This window comes from Eretmochelys imbricata, chromosome 5 (genome assembly GCF_965152235.1).
Source record: "Eretmochelys imbricata isolate rEreImb1 chromosome 5, rEreImb1.hap1, whole genome shotgun sequence".
Taxonomy (NCBI): domain Eukaryota; kingdom Metazoa; phylum Chordata; order Testudines; family Cheloniidae; genus Eretmochelys; species Eretmochelys imbricata.
In genome coordinates, this window is record NC_135576.1 from 84,306,373 (window position 1) to 84,322,160 (window position 15,788).

General features: G+C 40.7%; 1 protein-coding gene across 1 annotated transcript in view; it reads right to left on the minus strand.

Moving 5' to 3' along the window:
• The window catches only part of SYK (spleen associated tyrosine kinase), a 73,976-nt gene extending 63,980 nt beyond the window's left edge, over positions 1 to 9,996 (minus strand). Inside the window, exon 1 of the mRNA XM_077817425.1 lies at positions 9,743 to 9,996. The gene's annotated coding sequence lies outside the window, so the exon portion shown is untranslated. The remainder of the gene's footprint in view (positions 1 to 9,742) is intronic.
• Between the last annotated feature and the right edge of the window lie 5,792 nt (positions 9,997 to 15,788).

Genomic DNA, 15,788 nt, shown 5'->3' on the forward strand with positions numbered 1-15,788 from the left:
ACTGCCTATTAATTTCATTTGGCTGCCCCAGCTCTTGTGTTATGAGAAGAAGTAAACAACACTTCCTTATTTACTTTCTCCACACCAGTCATAATTTTACAGACCGCTACCATATCCTCCCTTAGTCGTCTCTTTTCCAAGTGGAAAAGTCCCAGTCTTATTAATCTCTCCTCATATAGCAGCCATTCCATATCCCTAATCATCTTTTTTTGCCCTTTTCTGAACCTTTTCCAATATATCTTTTTTGAGATGGGGTGACCACATCTACATGCAGTATTCAAGATGTGGACGTACCATGAATTTATATAGTGCCAATATGATATTTTCTGTCTTATTATCTATCTCTTTCTTAATGATTCCCAACATTCTGTTTGTTTTTTACTGCCCCTAAACATTGAGTGGATGTTTTCAGAGAACTATTCACAGTGACTCCAAGATCTTTTTCTTGAGTGGTAACAGGTAATTTAGACCCCATCATTTTATATGTATAGTTGGGATTATGTTTTCCAATGTGCATTACTTTGCATGGACCAGATATAGCCTCGATGAAGTTGCACATGATAGGAGGAGACAATGCAAGGAGCTTTTCTGCCTCTTACTAAGGGGCTATCAGAATTCCATGGGGAAGCATAGTCCCTTATCCATTCTCATGCCCCGGTCGCTTGAAAAGAGGTAGGACCACAGCTCCATCATTGCACTGTCCAGGAGACCCATCTACATATAGAGACGGAAGTATGTTGCATCATTTTCAAGGGTGAGGTCGCTGCCCCACTGGTGTGCGCTCCCTGAGAACCCTCAGGAAGAAATCTGGCTGACTAGATTTTATTCTGGATGCTCTGGCTGCTGTATGGCCTCTTTGCACCCCTTCTAGTATGCTTAATGATGCCTAGTTTGCCATGTTTGAACCCACTTGATTTCTGGTCATACTCTGGTATAAAGTGAAGTTTGTCCTCTGCTGTTTTCTATGCCTTATGTTTAGGCACAATTTATCAAAAATGTAAAGTACAGTAGCACAGAAAAGAAAAAAAAAGCAGCAACTGAAAAGGATACAAATAAAGAGAAATGCTAACACATAAAAAGTGAAAATAAAACAACATAGTTGGGATGCTAAACATAGAAACCAAAAGAAACCATTACAGCAGAGTGGGGTGAACTGCAAACTGAACTTGCAGAATTGGGAAAAGCAGTTTAGGAATTAAACAAGAACTTTCTCAGTACATTTGCAAGGAGAAACACTAAAAATAACCATAACTGTCTATCCAATGCCCTGGATATTTTCAGGACCAGTGAGGCAGTAAATATGGCAGTGAAGCACATTTCCAGATGGAGCTTATTCTCCTTTTAGAGGAGATCAGAATTGTAATCCCGAGGCCATTATGACAAACCAGTAAGGAAGGATAAAATACAAATCAAACTTTCACCCAACTCTTTTATGGAGGTTAACTTTAAAGAAAATTGTTTGATGTACCCCTGTGCTTCCTGGGTTCATGCGGGAGAAGAAACTGAAGCACTGGAATGCTGTAGGAGAGGAACACTCAATTTCCAGAAAGACTAACCTTGGAGATTTTCAGCCTGATTGCCAAACAAAAGAAATAGCAACAATGCTGAGCACCTCCTTATAGTGGTGTGCATCCTTAACTCCCACAGATTGCAACTGGTTGTGTGGCTGCTTGGCCTCATTCAGGATCGACTCAGCACCATGCAGGCTCAGGCCCTAAATCTGGATGTGTGTGCACACCATCCCTTCAAACCCTGGGTTTGACTCATCCTTGTTTATGACATTCTAGCATGGGCTCCAGGAGACTAGCTACCCCTCTGAACGCAAGTGTATCAACTCTGGAAGCTGAGGCTGCCTAGTAAAGGAGGATCTCACCAGAAACAAAACAGGAGATGGGAGAAAATACATGCACTCCCTCAAAATGAGAGGTGCTTCAGCAAAAGCTGAACATCTGCTTACTTGAAAAAGAATTGTGCAAGGGCATTACAGTGGGTGACATGCATGCACAGCCTTATTTAAATGTAGGCCGAGGGCAAAATTAGTGGTGCATTTTTTAAATTAATCAGTGCTACAAGGGTCATTTAGAAAAATTTGGTTGGAATAATGATCACATTCCTTATAATAATACAGTGTCCTATCTGGCCCAGCAAAGGATTTCACAGCATCTTTTAAACCAGTAGTTTCAGGCTGAGATGTTCAAAGTTGCCTCAAGAATTTTGACTCCCATTCCCCTACTCAGCTTTGAACATCTCAGCCTTAAATTCAGTTCTAAAAACCCTACATATAAATAATAGTGTTCTCCTTAAATAAAGAGGTATTATCAACCACCATAACCATGTATTCTTAAAGTAAGAAGGCTTAAATCACAGGCTAATTCATTCATTGCACTGAAACTTGCTGTTAAACTATTTTCTAGTGTTGAGTCTCTCCAGGTATTTTTCTTCTTTGGGTTGTCTCTCAGATCACATCAAGTCAGATTAATACTAAACTAGACAGGCATCTGAATGGGCACTTTGCTCACTTTAGGCCAATTTAGTGTCCTTACCTTGCCTGAGAATTACCTTGCTCTGTGAATAGTCATATTCGACTAAGATTCAACTCAATGAAAATACAAGTGGCAGAATCAGGCCCTTTCCTCATTCAGAGAGATGTCACCTGACACAAGATCTTTACTGATAAATTCGCAGTATCTTATTTAAAAGTGTGTTAAGTGCGAAACTAAGATGGGACTTGCACAAACAAGTTAGTCTGCCTTCTCATCTCCTAGGACAGAAAGGATTACAGTACACCGAAAAGCTTATTCAGCAATGTTCCTGGTAAACTTTGCTGAAGTATACTGAGTTAGTCTAATTTTTCTAAGATTAAGGTATCAACAGGTGAAATTAACCCTCACTGGTGTAGAAAGGGTACAATTTACATTTCCCTGTGTCCATGCAGACAGTCATGCTGGCAGACAAGTTCAGTCCCAAAGGAAAGGGTTCCACCAAGAAAGAGCCAAAGAAAAAATAAAAATGTTGCTAATAGAGGATGTTATGGCTAACGGTTAGTCAGATTGTGAACATCAAGGGTTGGTTTCTTAAGCAAAGCCCAGATAATGGCTTCTGTAAGAGAAGCCATCAACCTGTCTCCCTAAAAGAGGCATTTACACTTTCCTCCAGCAGTGGAGCCAGTTCTTCCTGCCTGCCCTTCAACCAACCAAGACACATATCTGGAGGACATGTTGTGGAATGAAAGGCTTCTAACCACTCCTAGTACTTCAGTGTGTCACCAGTCTAAACTATTCTAGAGAAGATCTAGCTTTGTGTCCTGTGGACACTATTCTGTATCCACAGAACAAACAGTTCAGCTAAAACTGCTGAAATTTATTTGTTTTACTTTATGAGGCAATCAAAAATAGTTTCACAATGGGAGGAAAATTTCTCTTGATAAAGGCCCCTTTCTCATTCTTGGCAGAAAGAGGATGCACCTGGCCCCAGAGCGTTCTGGGCCAATAGGCAATATGTTTCTAGTTTTTGCATTGCTGCCATTATAAGAAGCTGCCAGGCGGGGAAAATATTTGGTAGCCAAAAGTGTTCTCTTGTGCTGTCTTCTGAGCAATATTAGCTATTGTGTTGCAAATTGTAAATGACTGTATAGTGCCCACTACATCAGGTATGAAACAATGACCAATACTGGTACCACTGAGGTTCATTCTATCCTAGCTGCTGGATCTGGATCAGAGTATTATGATTACCTGGCACCTGTTAGATCTCCATATCCCTAAAGCTTCTAAAATATTCTCTAATATCTGCTCTTGTTTTCCAAGCTGCTCTTGTTCCCTCATCCTCTAATCAATCCCGCTCAGAACATCTTCACCACTGATTGGCTGGTCACTTTCTTTTTCTTTCTCCTGGGCTTATGATGGTTTGACTATCCTTGAGGTCACTGAGAGTTGCTGGAACACCAAGTCAGGTTACTTGCTGACTTCATGGTCAGTGCAGCTCGACACTTGCCAGAAAAAAGCCAATATAGGAATTTGCTTCTAGAGTACTGATGTTGTGGCCCTTTTCCTTTGTTTGGGCATGGGATGCATCTACTAAACAGTAGCCACGCCTACTGTTGCTACTACACATAAAAATATCCAGTGGATATTATGGTGGAAACTGTGCCCTCCTCTTTTGGCACTTTTTTCTGTATCACTTCTCTGGGGATTTTTATGTCCATCAGATCCGTACTATTCTTTCTGTCCACTCATCAAGTCCAGTTTACCCAGGCATTGCATGACACACAAAGCCCCCATCAGAACTGAGAATGAAAGATTTACCTGTCACTCCAAAAGAGTTCCCTCTTTACCAATCACTTTTTCCATATATGGCTTCCTGGCACCCTGACAACCTCAGACCAGGGACTCTATTTTAAACAAAAAATGGTCATAGTTTGGATAAAAATAACATATTTCTTGTCAATTTATTGGACATCCTCTTGATCTAAAAGGCAGCTAACCCAGGCATCTGATTTACAAAAATAATTGCCACATGCTACTATCTGTTTTACAGCCCTCCTAGCAAAAGGTATCCTATTGAATTCACATATCTGCTTTGATGTGCAGTAAATTTTCCCCTTTTAACTCAGGCATATACTGCATTAATTGTCCATCATCTTCTTTTAAATGTATCACATGTAACAAGGCTTAGATGTTGGAGGAGATTTTATATTCAAAAGTTCTTTCCACCATGTCAAAATCATCGATTTGATTGAGTGAAATAAACAGTCCGAGTTCACACATAAATGATACAGGCCACATTTTCAAAAGTGGGAGTACTGCAATACACAAGAGCTCTAAGAGCATGTACCTGAACTGGTTGAGTGCAAATCAGACTACTGTGCATTTTCCTGATCTTTACATATAAAACTCCCACACTAGATTTTTAATGTAAATGTTGCTGTATCAGAATATAGTACAACTTTGAAAAACTATCTGTGCTTTGGGCCAAATTCTACTCTCAATTCACTAATTTAAATTAAAAGTAACTCTAGAGAGTCAGTTTCCCTCTGTGACATCATTTTAAATTGACAGTAATTCCATCGAAGTCCATGGAGTCCCTCTTGATTTAAAATTTGTGTAACTGAGAGCAGAATTTGATCACTTCTAATTCAGTGGTGTAAATTTTAAATTAACTACCTTAAAGTCTGATTCTGCTCTCAGTTACATAATTTTAAAGGGAGAGGAACTCCACTGACTTCCATACGACTGTGTAGATGAGGTCAGAATATGGATCTTGAACGTAATCTTATCTCACTTACCCCAGCAACTTAAAACAACACATAACCAAGGGGTTTAAAAAAGAATGTGTATATGTGGGGGAAAGAAAGCACTGCTAATTGTGATGAATCTGTACTATGAGGTAAGGATTTTAATGCAGTTTTTAAAAAGATTTAGGAAATGCTTCTGTGCTCTATAATCCTTAAGTATTTGTATAATTCTATAATACTTATTTCCCTGGTACAGTTTTTATTCTTACATTTCCTGCCATTATTGCACCTGCTTCCCCAACCTATCTCCACCCACACTGGGGGTTCGTGACAGGGTAAGCTGCATTACCAACGTAAGAGCTGCTTCACTACAACAGGCTGAATTTTCATATTGCAAATTTACAAATCTCACCGCTTTGCAAAAGGATAAAAACACACAGCAGCAAAAGTGCAAGCCAAATGAAATCACGTGCAGTTATACAAAAACGCAAACCATAAAGTTAAAATGCTTTTTCTTGCAGTGCTCACCTAGTCAATTTGACTATATGGACAGGAAGTTATAACCTATTTTTAACTTTGGAATGTGAACAATAATCAAAAGAGAGGCTAAAAACTTTATAACATAACTTCATTCCACTGCAGTAGGTGATATTTTGTATCAAATGTATGTATATTTCTCCATAATCTTATACTACAGTGAGGTCTGGATTGATCTCTCTGCCCTACAGAAGCACAATTTGCACCTCCCTGCAACAACAATGCCTCGTACACTCTTAGTGGATTCACCCCCAAGGAGGGGAACTTTAGTTTCCACTAAGGTTAAAACATCACGGTAATGAAGTGTTGCAATTGCTCACTTAAAATTACAAAAATTCTGGGAATGCAAAAATGAGAGGTCTAAGTGCAACATTAATTCAGCTATAAAGCACACATAGTACTTTGTCTTTGTTTTTTTCTGGTTAAATGCATATCTTTAGCTGTCATTCTTTGTAAGATGTAAATCATAAACACGTATACCATATGAGCAAGTTAATATTGTTGTTGGAAGCTTAACTTCAGCATTTTATTTCTGTAATTTTAACTATAACTTTGCAACAAAATATCTTTTTGCATTTCCAAAATTATAATACTAACAAAACCAGTAATAATTGCTCAGTGTATTCCTTAGGTGTTCCACTATGCAGATAGTGTGCAAGGTCTGATCCTGCAAAACTTAATCACAAGATTTGTCTTTACTTATGGGAGTAATCAGTGAGACTACTCATATACCAAAAGAGAAGAGAGGATTTTCAGTAACTGTAAGGTGAGACATTTAAAAAGATGTTCTTGTTATTTCAAATGAAAACAGGATTTGTAATGTGAAATTTCTTTTCTTATAATAAAACAATATTGTTCAGTTTGCAATTAAAGGACCTGACTCTGCAAACCCTTGTCCATGTGAGAGAAGTCTTTACTCACGCGACTGGATCCATTGACTTATGTGGGATCAACAGCTCTCACTGATAAGATATTACAGGATCAGGCCAAAACTGAATAAACGATCATTTGAGCTAGACCTGATGAGATAACTGTCTAGGGCCTGATCCTGAGAGGTTTTAAGCACTTTGGCCCCAATTCACAAAGTACTTGAGTAGCCTAATTGAAATCCCTGGCTAACTAATTATGCAGGGCTCAGTTCTTTGCTCAGTTTCACCAGTGTGTAAATATGGAATATTCCACTGCTATCGGTGGAGTTACCTCACTCAAATGAGAGAAATGGATCTATAATATTCCATTAACATTCACATATTTTCTAAGGGCCAAATTTTGCTCTCTCAGTTACTATAGTAGCTACATTCATTTCCTTTACTTCGCTGGGGTTACTCTGAATTTAACCAAATGCAAATGGAGGAAGTATTTGGCTTAGTCACTCCCTATCCTCCTCTGCCTCTAGGGCCTGATCCAAAGCCCGGTGACATCAGTGGGAGTCTTTCTAATAACTTTAGTAGGTTTTGAATCAGTCTGTAGATCAACTAATTAGGCACACTTACAAAATCGAAATTAACATAAATAACATTCTCAAACAGCATCAGACTCATACAACATGAATACTATTGCCAAGTTTTATCTCAATGCAGTATATCATATCAGCATTTGGAAAGGAAAAGAAAAATGTAATTTGCCTTAAAAAAATCTAAAAGTTGCATCCTCTGACTTCAACAGCAGTTTTACCATTGACTTTAGTGGGAGCAAGAGTAGGCACTTACACAGCAAATGGAAAGAGAAAAAAGGAATCAACTAACAAATTTATCTGGCATAAGCTTCCATGGGCTAGAACCCACTTCATCGGATGCATGGATTTTCACTCCATGCATCCAATGTAGTGGGTTCTAGCCCACGAAAGCTTGTACCCAGATAAATTTGTTAGTCTCTAAGGTAGCCACAAAGACTCCTCCTTGTTTTTACTAAAGTTGAAAACATAACATTAATACTACTCTTTTAACAGGTTTTTTTTTTTTTTGTGCTCCTAGTATTTTTTAAAAGACACTTATTAACCTCTTCCAAAAATAACTTGCCCCCCCCGACTTTAGGTCAAATTCGCTCTCAATTACATAAGTATGACCATGATGACTTGAAAGTAGAAATGTAACCGAGTAAAATTTACAACTTTCATTTTACTGGGCGTTAATATTTTTCAGTAGAAACAAAACCTGAAAGCTTTATAAAATACTGTTATGGATTTTAATGATTCCTTCAACTGAACATGAAAATAAGAGCAAATATTAGTCATTAGTTTAGTCATTCTGATCTTCCTAAAATGGTTTACAAACATTTATTCCAAGTTGTTTTATCTATTCAAGATGAGGCCTTCTTCATAACCTTCCTCTCCACAAAAAACTGTCAGAAAATAAAAACACTCATGTCTCAAGCTTCCTTCTTTCTGCATTTATCAGTCTTAAGCTTAACAAATGGCTGAGAAAGGAAAGAGTCATAGTTCCTGTAAAAGTACCCCCTTCAAGTGCTCTCAGGCTGTAACAGTTTATGGCCCTGATCTTCTTATCAGATCTGTGCAGGGTCAATGCATGTGGATCAGACTGCACATTTGGGTCCAAAGGTCCAGAAAATGAAAATACTTTGTACAAAGTATACTTTGCAAGACAAAGCCCAAAATAAAGGATATTAACAAAAATTATAAGTGAGAATGTGAATGGCTTGTTGAATTATGGAAAAAAAATTGTCATAAGAGGGAGATGCTTTCCAAAACTACTTTATAATTAAGCCAAATTAGGGAATTTGGGGCTTGATCCTGCTCCACTGAAGTCAGTGGTATTTGTGGCTAAGAAAAGAATGTTGGATTGGCCCAAAAATTGGCCTGACACACCACTTGCTATTCTCCTCCAGTTTTACGTACCTGTGACTCTATTAAAGTCAATGGAGTTTCACTGGTGTAAAACTGAAATAAATAGTGGTGACAGCATCCAACTCATTTCAGTGTGTCTAATGCTAGTCTGTCATTTTTTTCCTTAGAAAAAATCATCAAAGACATTTGACCAAAAAAAATGGTCAGGCTTCAAACCCCTGAATTAGTACATTGTATTTAGAATCCCTGTAATAACTTCATCCCATGCAAACTGTGAGCATTGTTTGTTATGTTTACAGAACAAATCAGTCTCACATTCATGTATCTAAGTAGGCTCATTTACTTGAATACTGGTTTGGGTTGATTTCAAAGACAGTTGTAATTTACAGAGGTTTTTGTTTGCTTTCAAACTGGTACATTTTATTTGTTTTCAAAGTAAGCAGTTTAGTGGAATATGCCTCCTTAAATTGCTTTTTGGTGTTATTTTTTTCCTTATGACTTTATTAAGTATTTTTAAAAAGTGTCCGTAATAATTTTGTTTGACTGACTAATTCGTATTTTTGATTTGCCATGGGTATGGTGTGTATTTTTCCCTGTATCATTTACTCCACCGTTTTTCAAATTATACATGAAAAGTAAGCATAGGATGCAACAAAGAAATCTAGTTGGGGAAACTTTTGGCTTTTAGGTGTGAAGGAAATTTAAATGTTATCTTAGGGATGGGCCCAAACAAAAACTGCAGATTTGAACACCTCAGAACTTGGCGCGGCGGTGTGTGTGTGAGGGAGTGTGTGAATTTTGCAACTTGGGGCCCTCTACTAAATGTTTCGTTACTTGATGCAACCCAACGTACTAGGAACGGGCCAAAACATCCTCCCAGGCTGTATTTAAAGGGTGGAAGACGCTGCGACGGGCAGTTAGGCATAAAGCACCTTGAAGGCGAATGCGGAAGAAATCGATCCACGCTCATCCCGTGCGCGCCCCTTTCCTAACGTGAGCCTGACAACGGCAGCCCGGTCCAGCCGCGAAGCTTCCCCCGCTCTCCGATCCGCTAGCGACGGGCTAGATGCAGGGCCACGAAAGCGACAACCCGCGTCCTTGCCTTCGCAGCCAGCCGGACTCCCGAGCGCGCCCCACCCCCCGCCCCCGCCGGAGCAGGCAGCGCCTCTTACCTAGGCACGGCGCACGGGGAGTGCCGCGGGCTGGCGATCCGCCGGGATCCTGGCCGCGGGGCGGGAAACGGCGCCCTTCCCCGGCTGAGCGAGGCAGCCGGTGGCCGCGGGCAAGCTGCAGCTGAGCCCCCCGGCGAGCCTGCCGGAGCGTCCACACCTCAGCGGGGCGGGTTCCCCCGGGGGGACGCCCCAGGCCAGGAGCAGCACAACGGGAAGCGGAGGCAGCAGCCGCTGTGCCTTGCTGCCGGGGTCCCGGCTCGACCCCAGCGCGCTGCTTCCCAGACCTGCGTTCAGGGTGAGCGAAACCTTCGCTTCCTCATTTTCTGTGGTAGCCCCGGCTACTTCCTCCCAGCCTGGTTTCAGCTCACATACTTCCTCATTGGGCAGGACGGCAGCTGCTCCCCCCTCCATTTGCTTAACAGCCTTGACACTTCGAGGGAGGCCCGCGGCTTCCCCAGCCAGGATGCACCAGCTCGGCGCTCGGTGGCTTTGCCTCAGCTGTCTTCTTCTCCCTTTCCTGTCTGCAGCCTCTAATCCGTCCCTGTGAAACACTTCCCCTAATTCCACACCTCCCTCTCTTGCCTTTCCCCCAGGCCAGTTTCATCTGCAACATAATCCTTCCCACTTTCCTTTCTGGACCAAAAGAGTTCAAGGGAACCCGCCCACACTGGGTTTCATAGAATCAAAAAGGGGAAAAAAAAAATGTAGGACTGGAAGGGGCTTGGAGAGGTTATCAAGTCCAGCCCCCACTGGCTGAGGCAGGGTCAAGTAAACCTAGACCATCCCTGACAGCTCTTTGTTTTCTAACCTGTTCTTAAAAACTTCCAGTGAGAGGGATTCCACCACCTCTTGGGCTAACTTTTTTCTGTGCTTACCTAGCCTTATCCTTAGAAAGTCTTTCCTAATATCCAACTTAACTCTCTTTTACTGGACATCCAGCCCATTACCTCATCTTACCTTCAGTGGACATGGAGAACAGTTGATAACCAGACTCTTCATAACTGCCCTTAATGTATTTGAAGACTGTTGGCAGGTGTCCATCCCCAGCCTCTTCTTCTCTAGAAGAAACACTTCTTTCGGTCTTTCCTGTTTTCCAAACCTCTGATCCTTTTTGTTACTTTCCTCTGGACTCTCTCCAGAGTGTTTACATCTGAAGGTGTGGTGCCAAAAACTGGATATGATACACCAACTGAGGCTTCACTAGTGCCAAGTAGACTGAAACAATTACCTCCTGGGCCTTACAAATGACACTCCTATCCTGACATCCCAGAATGATATTAGCCTTTTTTCCAACTGCATCATATTGTTGATTCATATTCAATGTGTGTTGTATGTGGTCTACATTAAATAATTATAACGTGGGTGCACAGCTAGTTGGAAAAGTGTACCCAAAGAGTAGTTAAGGGGTACAATGGGAGCTGTCTGTTACTATTCAATATTTGTATTAACAACTTGGATAATGAAGTTGAGAGTACACTTATAAAATTTGCAAATGACAAAGGTGGGAGGAATTGTAAATATTTTGCAGGATTAGAATTCAAAATGACCTTGATACATTGGAGAATTGGTCTGAAATCAATGAGATTTAATAAAGACAAGTTCAAAGTACTGCACTAAGGGGGAAAAAAAAAAAAGCCCAATAGGAAATGGTGAATAACTGGCTAGGCAATGGTATTGCAGAACTGGATTAAATCATATCTTTTAAAAATGTCTACTCTTGTCTTGAAGACTCCAAGCAATGGTGAGTCCACCACCTCTTTGGGTGAGCTATTCCAATGTTTAATTATCCTCAGAGCTAGAAAACTGTACCTTATTTCAAGGCTGAATTTGTCTAACTTCAGCTTCTAGCCCTTGAATTTGTTATGCCTTTGTCAACAAGAATGAAACGCCCCTGCTATTAGCTATGTTTCATGTGTGAGTGCCTCGACACATTGATCAAGTCACCTCTCAACCTTCTCTTTGATAAGTTGAATAGGTTGAACTCTTCAAGCTTTGTAATGTGAGGCTTGATTTCCAACCTTTAGATTTCTTTTGTGGCCTTCCTTTGAACTCTCTCCAGTGTTTCCATATCCTTCCTGAAATGGGGGTACCAGAACTGGACGCAGTTTTCCAGTAGTGGTTTACCAATGCTGTATATAGAGCAAGATCATTCCCCTACTTCATCCCACTTTTTATACATCTAAGGATTGCGTTAGTTTTTTTTGCCACAGTGTTATACTGAGTTCATGCTCAGACATTGTGTACAATGACCCGCAAATTCCTTTTCTGAGTCACTGCTTTCCAAGACAGCCTCCCCACCTGTAAATGTAGCCTGTATTCCTTGTTCCCAGATGTATTACCTTGCATTTAGCGGTGACCATTTAACTAGGCTATTCAGATCACTCTCTAATAGTAACCTGCCCGCTAGTGAAAGCTCCTTGGGAAGCTCAGAGGTTTCTTCAACCTTTCACACTTGCTAATGGAGGGAACAGGATCTTATTTTCTGTATAGGAATCTACTTATTCTTTTCTTATCACAACATGGAAGAAAAACCTTACAAACATGAGAGCCTGAAAGTTCTAAATTCTGGCATCTCCTGACTATACTAAAGGAGGGTATTTATCTGAGCAGTATACCTCTGTTTCTAGTTCTTTCCGATTTTGCAATCTTCCTGGCACTCATTGTGCTGTAGGCCCATTGCCCATAGGCCCTGCCTAAACTATGCAAAAAAAAAAAAAAAAAAAAACACTATTCCAAGAAACCATTTAAAAAACCTGATTATAATTTTGAATGGGACAGTCCCACCCTCCCTCTCTGAATGGAACATAATCTGGTTAAAATGTCTTTTGAAAACCATTATCAAGATCAGGGGGCATATTGTACCATTAACTTTTAAGCAGAAATCACCATTGAAATATATGGTACGGAATGATCCCAGGTTATGTATAAGCAATACAGGAGGATTCAAGCAAAGGAAATTGGAATTCCATGAGGCTGTCTACATTTTTCCCCCTCAATTTTTTTAAAATCATTGTTAGCATTTCACATGAGACTTAATGCAAGTAAATGTAAAGATGTACCTCAAATACAAATATATTGACTTTTTTGTGGGTGGAGGGGAAAATCTTCAAGTTTGTTAACCAACAAACTCTTTCTACTATGTACTATTATACTCTGTGCAAAGGATGCCAGCTATCAGTCAATTCAAATCATTCATCTTTTTGTGGAAGTGTGTAGCTGGCTAAAGAAAACACAGTATGCATGGTGCTTCTGAAAGTATTTGATAGATGTTAGGAATCTGTGACCAGCTACTTCAATGTGAATGCACAAAGGGGACACCAGTGTAACATAATCAGTAATTAATTTTGTATTTCTCATTACATTTCATCTGCAGGAGGAAGTCCCAAAAATCCTTTGTCTTTGCAATCTGATCCATTTAGACCATAGCACTCAGGGCTGATTTCATCAGGCTGTACCACTTGTGATTGCAGTGGGCCCCAGCTTGGGAGATGCCCCCACAGGAATGCAGAGACAGTTCAGAGAACACCTGCTCAGCTCTTCACTTTGAGATAACTTTCAGCAAACTGAGCTGAGCCGCATTTGCTACTTTGAGCAGCCAAAGCCACATAAGCCTGGCCAAGAATGTGGAGCTTCTTAGAGAAGAGATCCTGTCTTCAAAACATACAGGTATAATGGAAGTGGCATCAGTGTCCTCATTTGCCCACTGTAGCAGACCCCACCTTCTAGCACTTGTCTTGAGCTGATCTTCTGTTCTTCCCATTTCTCTCGAGTTGCTCCTGCTCCCCATGGCTTCTTCTACTCCAAAGTAAGGTTCCTCTGCTTCCCTTGGAGTTGCTACTGCACACAAGCAGGGTTTCCTTTGGACACCGCCCCCCAGTAAAGGACTGCTCCTCATTTATCTCCGCAGCTCGTTCCTGCTGCTCCAGTACAGGGGCTTCCTCCACCCTCAACACTTTCCTGCCATTTCACTAGAGCTGTGCAAATAATTGATTTTTTGGCTCTCTGGCAAAACCAAAACCAAAGTTTGTTTTGGGTGAGCCAAAGCTATTTGTTCAACCTGAAACAAGACAATTTGGTTTGGGGTGTTTAAAAAAAAATTTTTTTAAAGAAATTAGGCAAATTTTGAAATGAAACCTTGAAATATTTCATTTTGAAAGTGAACATACCTGGTGTAGCACTTACTGCAGTGACTAGCTCCATTTAAGTAAAAGGAACAACTCATGGGAGGAAGCTCTATGCCAATAGAAAATGTCAGCAGGATTGGGCTCCATTGAGTGTACAGAGGAAGAGAGAAGCGACTAATTTTGATAAGGAAAAGAAAAATTAAATCAAATTTATTGAATTCAATCACATTGTGTACTAGATATATATCAGTTGAGAGTTATTAACTACTGAAAGAAGCAGTAATTCACTGTTAGTACAACAAAAGTAAACAACACTGGAGAAAATTAAAAGCTGATAGCCTGAAAGGGACATTGTCGCACAAAAACAAGTATTAGAGTCAGAATGAACTGAGTTTTGGACTTGGATCACAAGCAGCAAAGAGTAAGGGTCGGATTCTCATTTACACTAAGGTTTCTTTATGCTGCCTGAGCAGTATAAAAGAGTCTAACTGTTAATAAGTATCAGGCCCTAAGAGATTCCATACAGTACAAGTACTAACTTTTTATGTTGCTATTGGGATTTCACCTACATATAGTTGGATGTGAGGGGACTACAATGGTGGCAGTCTATAGGGAAAATGAAATGCCGTTAAACAAGAATTAAAGTGAGGAAAAACAAAAAATGAATCCGCCAGCCTGCTAAGATACATAGGCAATTTGGGTTTATATAGATTTGCTAATGTGATTTGATAGTGTGGGGGAAAACACAACAGACAATATCGCTTGCTGTATAATATCCCATATTTTCTACAGTAACTCCTCACTTAACGTTGTAGTTATGTTCCTGAAAAATGCGATTTTAAGCTAAATGATGTTAAGTGAATCCAATTTCCCCATAAGAATTAATATAAATAGGGGGGTTAGGTTTCAGGGAAATTTTTTTTGCCAGACACAAGGCATTATATACATTTTAAACAATTTTAAACAAGCAATTTAAAATAGGTATTAAACAGGCTGGCAGCCCCCCTATCAGCTCCCCTGTGCTCCCGCGGATCAGCGCCTTCCCCCTGCTCCCCCCACCTCCTGCCCGTGGCAATCAGCTGGTTTGTGGCGGTCAGGAGGCTGGGGGGAGGAGTGAGGACGTGGCGCGCAGCCTCCCCCCTCCGTCCCCCGATCCTCCTGAACACCGCAAACCAGCTGATTACCGCAAGCAGGAGGAGGCTGCGTGCCGCATCCTTGCTCCTCCCCCAAGCCTCCTGAACGCTGCAAGACCGCTGATTGCCGCGGGCAGGAGGAAGGGGAAGCATGGGGACGGCACTGATCTGCGGGGTTCAGCAGTGGGCGGGAGGCGCATAGGGGGGATGCCAGCTGTGGACAAAGCAGGCGGCCAAATGACGTTATAGCGGAGCATTGCACAGCTTTAAACGAGCATGTTCTGTAATGGTGAAACCTAGGTGTCATCGTGGACTACCCAATGAAAACTTTTACTAAATAAGCAGCAGAAGTCAAGCAAGCAAACTATTAGGATGCATGAAGAATGAGAAAAGAAATAACACTAAGAATAGTACTAGCCCCATTATATAATTCAACAATATACCTTCACTGCAAATACTATTTTCAGATCTGATGACTATCTCTGAAAGAAAAAAGTTGCAGAAACAGCAGAAGTTCAGAGATTGGTAATAAAAATGATTAGAGACTTGGAAGCAGTGAAAAGATTAGAGCTGCTTAAGTTTGAGAGAAGATGAATGAGAGGAGATGAGAGCTGTATTGATAATAATGAATGGTATAGGCCTTGATTCAGCAATATTCTTATTAAGCACTGACCTAACTTTAAGTTAATGCATGAGGCTGAATCTGGACCATAGCAATAAATTAGGCAATCCTATTTACGCAGCCTTATAATATAGGAACAAGAGGACATCCAATGCAACTGAAAGACA